Raw genomic sequence first — 15,466 nt, 5'->3', positions numbered from 1 at the left:
AAAAGCGAGGACAACGTCCACCTCAATTTTTGAAGCAGTGGCAGGAACAGAGTAATATCCTTTGCATTCAATTTAATGTTATATAATGTGACAGTTTTGACAGCAGAGACCACAAAACTGCTTGTGGCAGCTACACAAGACAAGGAGAAATAAGATTTAAAATGAGCTTGGTTTAAGCTCTTCACTTGACTGATGGCGACACGTCGTGACTGCAGAATGTTTTGTGCTCTTCATGAGGGAAAATCCTAGTTCTCAGCCATGTGAGAGGGATCGACTTGTGCAGGCATAGTGGCAATTAAAGTTTGATTCAAACAAATGAGAGAACCTGCATTTTTTTTTAAATTTGTTGTTTTTACAAGCAGTGAAGACGGCAAGGATCTCTAACAGGAGCATTACTTCAACACATTGCATTCATTTGGAGGCAACATGCATAAAATAGCTGAAAAGGATCATTTTAGTAAGATAAGATAAGATAAGATAAGATAAAACTTTATTAATCCCTCGGGTGGGTTCCTGTGGGAAATTCAGTTTCCAAAAGCACAGCACCGACAGAAGTTACAGAGTTACAGAATATTATATACACACGCACACATATATATAAATACAGAGACATATATAAATAAAATAAAATATACGAAGGGGATAAATAGAATAAATAGGAATAAAAATAAAAATACAAGTGAATTGTATTTTTTATAATAGTAGAGAGAAAAGGAAGATTATAGCAGTTTAAACTGAACTGCAGAATTAGAAATGTCAGGTGTGGTCGTGCTCGTCTTGCATTCGGGTCCATCTAGCAATCATAAGGTCAGTGGTTCAGTTTTCCACCTAGGCATCCAGCTGTGGGTGTGAAAGCCACTTTAAAGGCATAGAAAAGAGTGCAACGTGAATGTGGCTTGTAGTGCTCAGAGTAGAAAAGACACTCTTTTGAATTAAATACTGATTAAATACTGCATCACCACATGTCTGTGAAGCACAACGCCAAGATATTTTAAAAACATGCCGAGACTTTGATGTGTAGTGTAGTGTCACCATAACCACTTCACTCATTACTTGCAGTTTGCAAATTGTCTTACTGAGCTACTGCAATGGTTCTCAGGGAAGTAAATTTAAGCTTGTTGAATTAACAAAAATAGAACAGCAAATTATTTTTATTTCAATCTGTGGCTGCTACTGAGCAGCAAATAAATAAGGTATTAAAAACATTTTTTCACATTTATTACAAAAGAAGAGTAATCACAGGTGTCTCAGTTTAGGCGAATAAAGCTAAAAGTCAGTATGATGACATTAACAGGATGACTGTATTACTTAAAGGTATTAACAGACAAAATTCCTCAAGGCACTTTTGATTCATTATTTTTAATCTGTGTGAAAAAAAAACACATATTTTAAAATCTCATTAACTTAATATCCATTTTAATAGGACGTGACGCCTTCAAGTAAGCTAAGCTATTATTATAACTGCAGCACAAAGTACTTTCCAGTTACTTTCCAAGTATCCTACTGTGTTTGCGAATCAATCAGCGAAGGTGAAGAAACAGAGGAAGGGGAGCAGGTTGTGGATTTCTCCCTGTGAGCTACACCACTGAGGCAGGACTAATTCAAAGCACTGGTGCAGGGAGAGCACATTTCTGACAAACCATCTGTGCAGTGGGCATGATGAGGCTTTTTTCTTCGCATTATCCTTACAGGGTATTACATTCACGCAGTTAAAAAAAATCTCTAAATGACTCATTCTGTGAGTTTGGGAGGAGGATTAAAAGCTTCCATGTGAGGTGCTAACAATGCTGTAAGCGACTTAACACTGACCACGCTCCACTGGGGGTAAAGACGCACAAGAACATGGAAGAAACGTGCAACTTCCAACTGATATAGTCTTTGCCAACAATGCCCACCTCTTCAGCTAGCCACTCTGCCAGTCCTCTTTCTTGGAGGCATGCAAACAAACACTGTACGGCTGTTCAAAGATTAGAAAAATTGGAAGCTCTAAATGAGGAAAAGAGCGCTTAAATTTAGTCTGGATTGGTCATTCCTGCATAAATGTTCAGATAGATGATTAAAAAGACTAAATATTGCTTGATCTTGATTGAAATTGTAAGATAAATCTGGCAAAAAAAACCACCTAATCCAAAGAACAAATCAGTGCCTTTTCACTTCAGCTAAACTTGACCTGTTTCTTTTATCTGTGGGTTGTGCTGTCAGCTGTGCTATACCAACTGTGAAGCGACAATAAACAGGAATATTTCACTTAGTGTTTGCACAAGGCTGTCTTTCTTTTTGTGGTGTTTGATTGCTCTGACTTCCACTTATCCCAGGTGGTTGGGTTAAAAAAGAAAAGAAAAACTTGATACGACTTTTACGCCTCCTCAAAAGACCAAGCCGCTCTTTATAGGTTATCAAAAATTACCCACTTTTTTCTGCCGTTTTGAGAAATAGTCACTAAATCTGAGGTTTTTTATGTGGATAGGTTTCAAAATATAGTGAAATTGAAAGGCTACGATATCTAAAAACTGAGTGAACGCATCACATTAAAGCCATGCACCTGAGCCAGTTACAGCAGCTTTTACTTCGAGCCATATGAAATTTGATTTCATGAGCTGGGTAGATGGAATAAACTAGGCCATACAATAACATGGGAATATCATAGCTCATTGCACTTTGATATTTTATTCAAGCAGCAGGAACTAGAGCAAAGCTGCCATATTACAGACATCTACGTCCGAGAACAGGCAAGGACATAAACTCAAGAGAATTAAAGAAAATGAATGAATTATTTACCAGCCAGTTAGTCCAATAAATGATTCTAAGTAAACGGTGGTCCCAGTTTAATGTTTATACTAAACTGTGGCCACTATGGGCCTCTGCAAGACATATATGTGTATATACGTCTTACTTGGTTTTGAAAAAGAAGAACTCGGGTGAGATAAAAAGGCTCATTCTGTTGCATTTATCTTTTAAAATCGGGCTGGTCTTGGTGGTGACTCACTCTTACTAGAATTACTAGGTGGGAAAATTCCATAAATTAATTCCTACATGAACTGTATTGGTATTTATCAATGTAACAGTTAATCCAGCAGTATGTGCAAGCTCTTTAATCAAAATTATGTTTTTAGTGCTAAATTATTATCATTGCTATTATCAATGATTTTTCAAATTCCCTATTTTTTTAAAAGCGGGGAAAAATAGTAAAACCTATTATTATTCTTTGATTAAGATGACAAATTACAGTCATTTGCTTGGATTTCTAAACAGAAAAAACGGTCTTAGTGTTCCACTATTATCATTAATTAATTTCTGACTTCTCGGATGAATTCAGTGTGCCGGCTCAAGTTTGGGTAGAAAGACATTAATTCAGTTTGTTAATTGCCTGATAAATAATTTGAGAGATTTCTAAAATATTTGTGCTTCCTTATTTTTATGACAAGTGGCCTAATAAATTCATTAAGTACTGTAAGTCTCGTCGTTTTGAAAAAGAAACTCTGACTGGAACAAAAGGGTGACATCACTCATTCTGTTGCTTTGGATTTTCAAAATCCTGCTGAATAAACGGCTTCTTTGCATCTACGCTTTGTGGTAAAACTACAGTAAAATAAACACATTTTACTCTAAAATGTGTTTTTCTCTTAGTTAAAGTTATGTTTCACTCACTCACTCTTACTAGAGTTGCATTGGGAAACTTACTTTCTGAACCACATGACTGATTTCATTCAGTTAGTTGAGGTTTTTGTTAAATTCCCGCAGAGCTTAACAATTTTATTAGACCACCACCCTTGTTCGGTTTATGCCACAGCTGACCTCAATTAACAGCACTGATAATTACAAAAATCATTATTTTATGTCTCTGTAAAAGTTAATCCTCCAGCATGTGTGAGCTCTTACTATCTAACACAACTACTGCTCTTGCTCACTGAAAGTCATATATTGCAGTATCTTAATTTGTCATGCTGTCTTTGTAGCCATTGCTTTCCCCCCCATGTGTCCTTTTTTTTCTCCCCTCTTCTTTTTGACTCGTGTTTTATTTTCCATCTCTGCTGTGTTGCATCTGTGTTTGTAAGGGTTTATGCGGCGCCCTCCATCTCCCACTCTCCTGGATCCACTCCAATCAGTGTGCACACATGTGGTTCAAGCGCTCAATTTTGTGCAGTATGCCCTTGTCTGCAGTCATTGCTCGTTTCAGCTTTCTGACTGCTGCTGTGGTAGTTATGCTAAGGCCTTGTACTCTGAGTATGTCTTTTGGTTGGAACCAATTGAACTCTGCGATGGTTAGACTTACAAACGCATTCCCTGCCTGCCCACCCAAGCTTCCGCTCGTCAGTTTATCTACAGCAACGGAGGAGTGACGGGAGAGTCACCTGCCCACTCTCACTCAGGCTGCCACACCACACACTATCTGCCGCTGCCATCAATCCTCTGTCTGCCTCTCTGCTCTCTGAGCCTGCACGCTCTTTCTCCAAAGAGCCATCGCATCCACATACAGCTACTTGAGCATTCGCACTAAAAGCTTGTTTTGAGTCACTGCCAACCTGAGTATGTTTGTCCTGCCTTTTGGTTCCAGAAATTCTTATCATCTTAATGCTTGGACACAGGTTATCTCTGGATCTGTGGGGTTCTTTCTCTAATATTGTAAGCTTTTACAAGGACATGGTTTTAAACAGATGCTATATAACTGCGAAAATGGCTTCATAGTATTATTTTCATATGTATTTACACTATTTGTCTGCAGCTGTTTTATAATATGAGTTTTTAGGTTGCTTGTTTAACATTGTCAGGACGGTTTCCTTTTTTGGGATAGCATCACATGTGCTTTTTTTATGTGTCAGCGACTGACCTAGCCCTTTTTCTCTTGCAAATGAGTCCTTTTCAAAGGGCATTTTTTTTCCTTTTGATCACATGTCTGCCACAAGGAGTTGGCCTAAATGGTATGTCAGCCCAAAACACACAGAGAATACACTTGTGATTGACTTGTGCTGATGAAAGCAGGAAGCAAGCATTCTCTGCCTTAAAAAAAAGTAATTATTTTTATTTTAAAAAATATTTTACTGCCTCCAGCTTCCAAAATATTATATTTGACCCAGATCACCGGTGGTTCAGATCATAAAATGTCTCCAGTGAGCCCAACCCGTCAACACTGACATGTCAGCATTAAAATGCAGCTGTTCCGAAGCCCTTCGTTGACCTCAGTTTGATCAAAGACAACATGGCAGCTAAACAACTTTCCAAAAATCTACTGTCTCGTCCTTGTCACATTAACTCTGTTATACATTTTGTCAGAGGTGCTGATCCTTTTCAAATCAAAACAGTCTCTGGCTCTCTGGCATTATCAGCACACTCTGAGGCTGGATTACCTGAAATAAATCTCTGGGTGATTCATTCTACGACATTACTAAAAGCCCAGACTTTGTTAGATCAAAGTCAAGGATACATCACAAAGTATTTAAACTCACTTCGCAGACAAGGCCCTTTTGGTGCCATTAAGCACTGAGCTTTTTTGTTGTTTTCACATGCATTTATGTCTACCAGTAATCAACACCTTAGTGCAAGGCCTGTCACCAGCTTGATAAAAAAACAGTGTTTGCGTTCAAGTATTATATCATATCTTTTACCGAACAAAAAAATTAGATGTTGCCACTGTTAAAATGAAAAATAAATGCAAACTTTTAAAGTTTATAAATCAAACACCCATTTAGCAGACTGCGGTGAATATCTCTGTTTTATAATCAGACTCGTGTGAAATCTACGCACACTCATGACTTCTATAAAGGGAACAGCCGAAGGGAAGCAGTAGCTCATGCACAGTTGTGCTGCACACAGGCTTGTGCAGAAGTGTTCCTGACATATTTCTGCTGACAAAATTAGTCATCCATTTCTACTGTACAACAGATCTTATAGCTTAAATGCAACATAGATCTTGAGAACACAGCCACCATGGATAAGAAAAACAACTTGTGTAAATATGTACTAAAGCCATTAACACATGGATGTTTAAATTTAGCGCAGGGAATCTGTCTGAGTCGAAAATCCCACTGTAGCCTTGGTGTTTTCTCAGAGTGACTTTAAGCCTTAGTGTCATGCTCTTCCTCCTACAGCTGACAACAGCTGGAGATGTGGCTGCAGAAACGCTTCACTAGGTTTACAGAGAGAAAACTCTCAGAAAGACCGGGACGTGGAGCAGCCTCATGGGCCACCTAACCACACAAGCCCCACTGAGCTAATCAACAAAAGACATATGGGGCTACTCTAAAAGCTTTGGCTTTGATGTCTTTACTCTACATCCATGATGAATACACAGAGCAGGAACGTCTTTCTTTAAAAGTTCACTTGCAAAAATCAAATTTGAGTTTCTTAAAGTTCGACTTCCTTTAGTAAAAAGCCAACGTTTGGGCAATGATTTGTCATAAAAATCTAACAACGTTATCTGATTATTCTATATAGGCCATAAAGTCTCATTTACAATTTATACAGTTTATATAATTATTTGGGGGGGGAACACTGAAATTAGTCTATAAAACCCCTTCACTGCTCATTGTATTAAAACAAAAAAGGCAGATTTGCTTTGCGTCTTAGATAGATGTGGGTTGGATACATCACGAAATAATCACTAAATGCTAACAATCTGTACAGAACATGTTTATAACAAATGGCCTCATTTCAATCCAGAAATTATATGAATTCAAAGGATATTTAAAGGAATTTAAAGGAAACTCTTGGTCTCAAACATGCTCATTCCAGTATATCATGACTTTTGCAATGTTCTAATAAGTATATAATTACTTTAATATATAATTACTCACTCCATTAGTACATTACCTATAATAGAATCAAAAACTATATGCATGTACAGTACTCATGTCTTCATATTCTGTCAGAAAAAGCAGGAATTGAGGTGAAATGATTTATTGAAACGTGTGTGTGGTCATGGAAATACAGTGTATAAGGCTCAAAAGGGAATATTTTGGTATGAACAGGTGGACATACCAAAAAATATTACTTTCAAGTATTCTTCAGCACAGCCTGAACTCTCTTAGGCAGATTTCTTGTAATTTCTTTAAGTAGTCTGAATGTCCTTTAGAAACTATTCCTTCAAAGCTCTTCTTTGGATCTTGGCTGCCTTTTGTTCTGTTCTCTGTCACGATGATCCCACACTGTTTCAGCAATGTTAAGATCTGGGCTCTCGGTAGGCTAATCCACGAGTAACAGTATTTCCATTGTGTGTGTCTGTGTTTTTGTATCCAGGTATACTTTTACTGCACTGGCAGTGTGTTTGCCATCATTTCTGTACTGCGGGCTCAAGACTTTTGCACTTTACTGTATATTTCATCGTGAAGAAACAGAAATATGCAAACAGAAAACTAACATTTGTTAAGTTTTGTATGGAAAGGTTGCTCAGTCTCCTACTTTAGTCCAGACAGAACTTTAAAAAATATATCATGTATTTGCTCTGTTTTTTCAGCCCCACCCAGATCCAATGAATAATGATGCTGGTGATACAGTTATCTGAGTTTACATTTATGAACATTTGCAGGTTAATATTAGCTTTTACCATTAAGCCCTATTGTGCCTAATAACAGGCGTACGCAGCCTATGAACGCTCAGTCCTGCTAGTGAAAGAAATGGTCTGTTTTCTTTTATTAATCAAAATCTGCATTGTTCTGTCAAGGCATTATTGGCATCTTTAGTTCTTGTCAATAATTTCAATTGTCCCCGAGTTCAGATTGCTTGGAGCCGCTGACATGTATGACAAATGAGAGAAAAAGTAGTGCTTATTTTGGTGCTTGTTTTATTGCAGTGTCGCCCATCATCATCAGAGGTTAATACTTTCTATTTATTAGCTGTCTGTAACAAATCAGCTGCTTCACTGGCTTGGCGACAGCTCATTTAGTTTTAAGGCGAAGCAAAACAAAGACCTCGGAGTAGGTAATAGCAGGCAGCTGAAGGTTACTGAGCACTTCTGTAAGGTTCATCATGTCGAACAAGTAGATTGTACACAGTACTGACAAGCTGAAGAATGAATCCCTTATGAAGGGAGGAAGAGAGAATCTATGACTGCCACTCTACTTCACTTTAGACGCTTCAATGAATTTCAGAAACGAGCTAATGAGAATGATCACATCGGTGCATACTGAATGTGGTGAGTATTAAGTCTAACTTGTTTATTCCCCGTACCATATGTTCTTTTCAAATGTGCTCAGTGCTTGGGATCATTTTTTCAGTCCGACTTTAAAGTTTAAAGAACCGACTTTTCTCAGTTCAACATGAGAGAAGAGGACAGATTTTGTTTAATTTTCACACACGCACCAGGAGGGAGACAGAGCGCCTACAACCATTACCATTCCTTCAAGTGAAGATTTCCATTTGTTTGTTTTTTTTAGCTTCATAACTGAATATACAGATTTGGAAGGTTATGGGAAGAGAAAAATAAAGGAAGCATCTGACCACTTCTGTTTGAGAACATGTCAAAGGCTGGTGAGCATTATTATTTGTGGCTGTTTATTGCTGGGAAAAGGGCAGAACTAATCAGTTCAACATCAGAAGACTGAGGAAACCAGCAAATACTCACATCTGAGAAGTGGAGACCAGAGAGGTTTTGCTAGAGTGCTAGAATTTGACGATAAGTAAGTAAGTAAACACAATCAACTTTCAGCTTTCATAAAATCACGAGTAGTAGCTTCACTGGGCATGCCTTATAAGTACCACACAATGAACATTTGCTATGAAAGAGAGATTGGGTAGGGTTGTCAGGGTGTCTCCTCTTGTTTAGCAAGGACGACTGAATAGCTTAAAAAGCCTTGAGTAATGACCACTGAAGCAGACAAGTCAGCAGAGCCCGAGGAAGAGATACCGGGTAATCTTTTACTTACAGCTGTGGCTCTTAAGCTTTCCTTCTTCTCTCCATGCCCTCTTGACATATTAGCTGTAACTGCAAATGCAAAATTTTTGTGCCTGTTTGCTGTCAAGCTTTCAACCCTCAGCAGCTGCACTGAAGCCAGCTGGTGAGAGAAAATTAGCAAAAACCCACGTACTAAGACTATGTCCCTCCGGGAAACAGAGACGGCATGAGGAGGATAGTGAGAACATTACCCCACAGTACAAAAATGAAAAGTATGCAAGGATGGCCACAACCTTACCAAAGACTTGTTTATAGCTGCTCAGTGAAATAACAAAATGGCTTTTCAGTCTGACCGTTGCCACAATCGAGTCTTGGTCCTGTAGTCTTTGAGTTTTAACTCTTCGGTCTCTGTTTTCCACACGCAAAACTGTGCACAGAACAGTCACAACAGTAAAATCACTGACAGTTGAATTAAATCCCATTTATAATCTTGTAACAGTGCAATGTTCTGGTTGTTGACATTCATCAGCAAGCGAAACACTGATGCGGACCAAGCACCCGCACCAAATGCTGCAACACCGCTCCGTGACAGAAGGTGCTTTCCCACTGCACACCACAATTTGCAAAAACTAATTAGGACTGCCTCAAGAAACAAAACAAAAGAGCTCAAGGCATTTACTCAGAAATTTCCGTTATGATGAAGCCTGCAAACTATATGACTGTTATGGCAAAAACCACGACAGTTGCTTTGTTCAATACTGAAATCAGAGGTATTCAACATCATTACACACAGGCTACCTCACATTAATAATCAGCGGAAGGTAAAATTGTAATTCAAATAAAAATTTGATTAATTGCACAGCCATAAATAGGACCAGAAGGATCTGCTGCCAGCATGCAGCGCTGACAGGTAACAGCTGTTTCAACCACGTGTGGGTGTATTTGCTTTAATGTTGAGGCTGATTTAGTATAAAATCCAATATGTTTTGGAGGAAACACTATTGCTCTTGGTCCCACAATACAGTGTTTACAATTTTGAAATATTAAGCTTAGATTAAGATTATATATATTGGTGTCAATATAGAAAAAAGCTATGATGTCACATGAATAATGTCTTTTTTACTGTTTCAATATTTTTATTATGTTTTTTGTTTTCTTGTAAAAAAAAAAAAAATTAACCACATGTTTTGATTTGTGGGGAGAAAAAAATATTCTGTCAAGCCAAAAGATTTTCACACTTCAATATGAAGCTTTAGCTAAATTTTTAAAAAAAAAAGATAAAGGTATTTATGAACCTTAGTCCTATATGAATCAAAGGTGTAAACATATGGTATTAAGCACATATGTGTTATCCCCGCCTCAGTCCTGGGGGATTTAACATCGAGGAAATTTGTAAAATGCAGCCCCAGATATGAGATATGTGACCGATTTTCCTTTGATGTATTCAGCAGTGCTGCACTCTTCTCTTTGATTTCAGACATATGGTCATTTTCTCACTTTGGACAGCAACGGTAAAATAAGAATCCAAAAATGAACATCCCTGATACCCCAGTAGCTAGTTATTCTTGCACGTACGCATGCACGGCTCAAAATAGTAAGTAACGAACAAAAGCTGGCTCGCAATTCAGAGTGTGATGACAGTTATGAACAACAGGGAGATGCATCTCCAGGAGGAGACAGTAAGAAGGATGCAAGGTTAACTGACAATTCTTCATGGGTGGCAGCTGCACTGCAGGAGTCTCAGTGGTATACAACTGAGAAAACTGTTACCTCTGTTAACAGGTACTGAGATTTTAAGACTTTTTTAACAAGAAAGGCGGTCCATGGTCTGAGTTTGGATGTGTGAAAACGCCACTTTGAGATAGAGTGGGGAGGATGAGGGTGGAAAATTAATTTGAGGCATCTATCGAGACACAAGTGCAACACTAAAACGAATGCAGTTTTCAGGCCATATGGATGTAAATGTGTCATTTGGTCTGAAATGATAAAATGAAAATGTTTGGAAGGAGGACTTGGATTTACGAGTGAACACAGAAGTAGGAATGAAAAGAAAATAAACCATAATAAATAATCATGACATGCTTTGCAGATATTTGTGTTATTTGGTAGCTTCAAAATGTCTCCGGTACTTTAGTGTGTCATCTGTGGTGAGTGCAGCCAGCGAAGGCTGGTGCTGATTGGACCCCCTCTGGGTCTTGGTGTGCAATGGCTAGTGAAATGTTTGCAACACATACTGTCCTGAATTTGCTGATTGAACCTCTTACTCAGTCTCACCGTGGAGAAGGGGATCAAAGGTTTCAAAGGGCTAGAATTCGCAGTAGGAGAGGTATTTTGCAGAGACCTGTGGTGCCATCATCAGATTGAGCAAAGAAAAAATAGCACAAGTTGTGGCAGACGCATGTGCATGTTTCTCGGCATTAGAAAATGCACATGAGGTAGATTGCATCAGTAAGATAAGTGTCACAATAAGACATTTTGTGATTTGGGAACACCTAAACAAGTGAATGCAACAATGAGCGTTGACTGTCTACATGTAATTTTCTCCAATTTCTTCTCAGAGCTTTAGGAGGAAGGAAAATGAGTTTCATATTAATTCTCCTCTGAGTGGGGACATGACAGCTCACAGACAAGAAGATGCAAAACAGCCATTATAGCCATTTGAACTGTCATTAAACTTCAGCGAGTCATTTGGTCATGCTGTGCAGTGAGTAAGCTTTTGACAAATAAGGCAGGATTTCTTTTACACATTCCTCGTCACACAACCAGTCCTCCTGAGAATCTGCTCTACATTTTAAGACTTGTGCTCATGGGTCCGTCTGCCACCATAGGCTCTTAAACAATTTTTAATAGGGAACATCTACAAAAAAAAACTGTGCTAATACCAGTTTCACAATTACTAACAATGCCTGTCTATATTTATCCACCACCTTATATTAGTGTCATGTTTGCCTCCAGAAGGCGAGGTACAGAATTAGCTGTGATTTAAAATAAAGAGACAAGCTGTATCCCCCAACATGCAACACTACATCAGCTTCACTCTCTCCACTGTCAGTCTGAACCAGATACACAGAGCAGCACTGATATGTCTCAGACTTTATTAATCCTGATAAGAGAATCAATAGAGCTCTATTGTAGAAACAGCTGCCCTGATTTTGATTTGTGTTGACTAGGATGGTACATTATGTGCTAACAGGATGTCGCCTATGTGAGAATGAACACACACTCACTGGGAGGAGGTGAATTTACAAGAACAATATGAGCGATTCACTGAATAATTAAAGTTGTGCTCTGGGTGAACAGAGAAAGCATACAGGTCACACATTTTTTATTTATCTTCCAAAACTAATACTTCAGCACTAGTGCCACTCTTCAGTACTGCTTTGGACTGCTTGTTTTGCCTGAGGCTTGATAGAGAGCACATCATATAGTCGTTAGAAAGCACACCGTATCTAACAACTGTGGCCCAACGGTGGCGATTTTCATTTCATGTAAACCAGAGGAACGAATAAATGCGCTGCAAGAAAAAAAACATGAACAGAGGAAAGTTTAAAAATGCATAAATGCTCTTAAGTCACTCTGCGCAGACATTAATATTTATACAAGCCAGATGAAATGGAAAAGAATTTATAGCTACTTACCTGAACTGCCCCGCTAAGCCTCTTAAACTTCTAATTTTTGCAAAAGAATCGCAACATTTTTACTTTACACTTGCTCAGCTTCTCATTTGAAAGCACCACAGAAAACCTACACGGTTTCAAGCAAGATGTGGCATTTATATCTTGTACTGTTCAACAACTGGGAGTACAAACCGCAAGGGATTCTCCTTAAAATATCCTGGGTCATTCATTTCTAATATGCAGGCTTGTATAGAAGCATGAAATACCTGGCTCTTGGATATATGCTGGGCAAATGGCTGCTGCTAGGCATGTGGTCAAAGTGATTGGCTTAAAACACATCTTGTTTGGCTTCAGTTTGCAAATTGCTGCGCTGCATTTTCACAGTTCTTTTTTTTTTTTTTGCATTGTTTTAATTAACACCTGCTCATGGGATGTTAGGGCCTACTTCTATTCTTAGTCTGACCTATTTTGTGGTTTAAAATTTGTATTTTTTTTCCTGAATGCAAATGAGGGCTGCTAATGTGACCTAGGAGGATGAGAATAATCACCTACATTGTCTCTGGTGTCACATCACTTTGCTGTGAAAACACGCAGAATCCTGCAGTTAAGCTATCAGTTGTGAAGAGTTTTGTAATGGCCTCCCTGCTGTGTCGAACCGCAATCTATTAAATATTCTGCTTTGGCTTCTTTAATAGTCTGACTTGCAACAATAAATGCATTGTTTTATGTTTGACATCCTAAAAAACTGAAAGTCTATTTCCTGATTTGACAGGAAGAAGAAAAAAAGATTTGTTTACATAGCTAAGATAATCCAAGCATTTCAAAGCGTATTAGCTGCACATGTCACATGTCAGATCTGTGTTAAAAATATAACAATCCATGTAATTACAAATGTTGGTGACAGTGAAAGAATAAAACCTGTAATCTCTGCTGTCACAAGAACCAATCCCTGTAATTAACTTACTCATCAACTTTTTCGCGCAAGGGCGAAAAATCTGTCACCTCCTCTATCTAATTTCTGAACTGCACATATGTTTGAGACAAACATTCAAACAATATTTTATTTACTGTTTGATTGCTGTATTCATTCACTCCTGGGTGATGCAGGAAACTGCAGCTGTACAGTTCTTTGTACTTCTCCTATTATCTAACGGGAAACTCTTCACACAGTTCAGTCAGTATATTACAGCCTCAATATCTAAACCTGAGCCTGATAAAAATGTAATATTGACTCACCAGGGTGCTATCTAAACCTTCACTGGACAAGGTGTCTCAATGCTTTTCGGTATGCTTTTCACACTGGTGGATCAAACCAACAGGCGTGTTCAGCTAATACTAAGCAGCAGCAGAGCAAAGTTGAATCAAAGGTGATCAGACAGCAGTTGATTGTGGGTGTGTATCAGAGGTTTGGTGGGTAATGACACTACACCTGAGTCTATTACAGAGATAACAGTAGTGTTAAATGAAAAGTCCAGATATGGACACTCTGGACACTCACACTTGGTGCATGTCGGTTATTTTGTGAAATGAATGGTGCTGTTTTCTCGGCAACAAGTTCATCAGCCTTATGACTAACACAGGAGTTACATAAGGTGACAGTGCTGGGTGGCGGAGTTGTGATATGCTGTTCTCAGCTCTTAGCTAAACTGTTGGCTGACACAGATTAGTTTGGAAACTGCTCAGCCTGTCAAGCCAGCAGATTAAAACCATCCTCTTAGCGTATTGTTGAAATCAGAAGCAAAATGAAAAGTATTATTCTGAAATCCCACACCCACCCTCCCCCCAAAGAAATTGACCAGATAAGTCATTTCCGCAAGCTCTTATGAACTAGAGTTGCATTTTGGAGATAAGTAGCCTACAGGAGCTGAGTGATCCAGGGTGACACGCAGGTAGGGACGGGGGTGGGCGCCTAAAAATTGTATCATGATATTTCAAAGACATCTGCAAGAATTATATTTCTGATGATGTAGAGAAATAATCCTCAACAATGTTTTATCTGAGATTGCAGCTTGCCTGCAGCACTGTTTATTTGTGCAAACAAAATAATGGACATTTTCTGTCCTTCATTTCCAATGAGCTGCTGTCATCGATGACAGACGATCTCATTCAAAGTGTGCTTCTACTGAAACAAGGTGCCCCCAGCAGCAGAAATATCACAGTGCAATAGTAGTGGCACAGCATTATATTCAGTGATGCAGCATAAGACAAATGTAAGTGTAAAAGGAGCCTGGTTAGTGGTTTCAGTGGAAATTTTGGTGGTTTGCATTTGGATTGTGGGGACACACAGTTATTTGATACTTTTAAGCAATTATTAAAGTAACTTGTATCTAATCAGCAACCAGCACAATAAAACTGAAGCTGAAAACATTTTCTACCTGGGATGTTGTTACTTAGGTCAAACAATTTGCTTAATGTCCTGTTTTTCCACCATTTCAATTGACATCATATTATTACATATACTTGCCCAAAAAATATGAAGCAGCACTGGTAATTTCTACCATTTGTGCTTCCTGTCATAGGGAGTGAGGCCCGCGAGTGCTACAATGATGCTCAGTTATACCATTTTTGGGCCTCCTTGCATTTCATGGTGTGTTTTCACATCAAGTGATGAAAAATACTTTGCTAAGTATTGTGCTTTGTTGGAAGATGTTCAAATATCTCCCTTTTTACTAAATGTCTGGGTGTGTCTTGTTGTTTTGCGCAATAAGGAATTTGCACAATAACCATTGCTATAGCAGTGATATCACAATATGACACTTTTTACACATAAAAGTTTTGTATATTATGCTGTTTTATATTGTATGATGCAGCCCAAGTGGAAGGCGTCCATAGAGTCCATTGTTTGGTCACACCAGACAAATCTCAAACCCCAGTCTAACTGTTAGAAGTCGAGCATGTGAATACTGAACACCTGTTTAAGATAAGGAGATTTTTAAAGAAAGCAGGCTAGTATTAAGGTCCAATGTTTAGTAGACCCATCCATCCACCGCAACCTCCTCCCAATGGAGGCTTTCATTGTTTC

General features: G+C 38.5%; 1 protein-coding gene across 1 annotated transcript in view; it reads right to left on the bottom strand.

Moving 5' to 3' along the window:
* crhr2 (corticotropin releasing hormone receptor 2) overlaps nucleotides 1-15,466 on the bottom strand; it is a 41,173-nt gene that overhangs the window by 24,565 nt on the left and 1,142 nt on the right. The window lies entirely within an intron of this gene.

This window comes from Rhamphochromis longiceps, linkage group LG18, assembly GCF_057381845.1.
Source record: "Rhamphochromis longiceps isolate RC_006_pf linkage group LG18, R_longiceps_female_GT1.1, whole genome shotgun sequence".
Lineage (NCBI taxonomy): Eukaryota > Metazoa > Chordata > Actinopteri > Cichliformes > Cichlidae > Rhamphochromis > Rhamphochromis longiceps.
The sequence above is the reverse complement of the archived record's forward strand: the minus strand, read 5'-3'. Positions and strand labels throughout refer to the sequence as shown.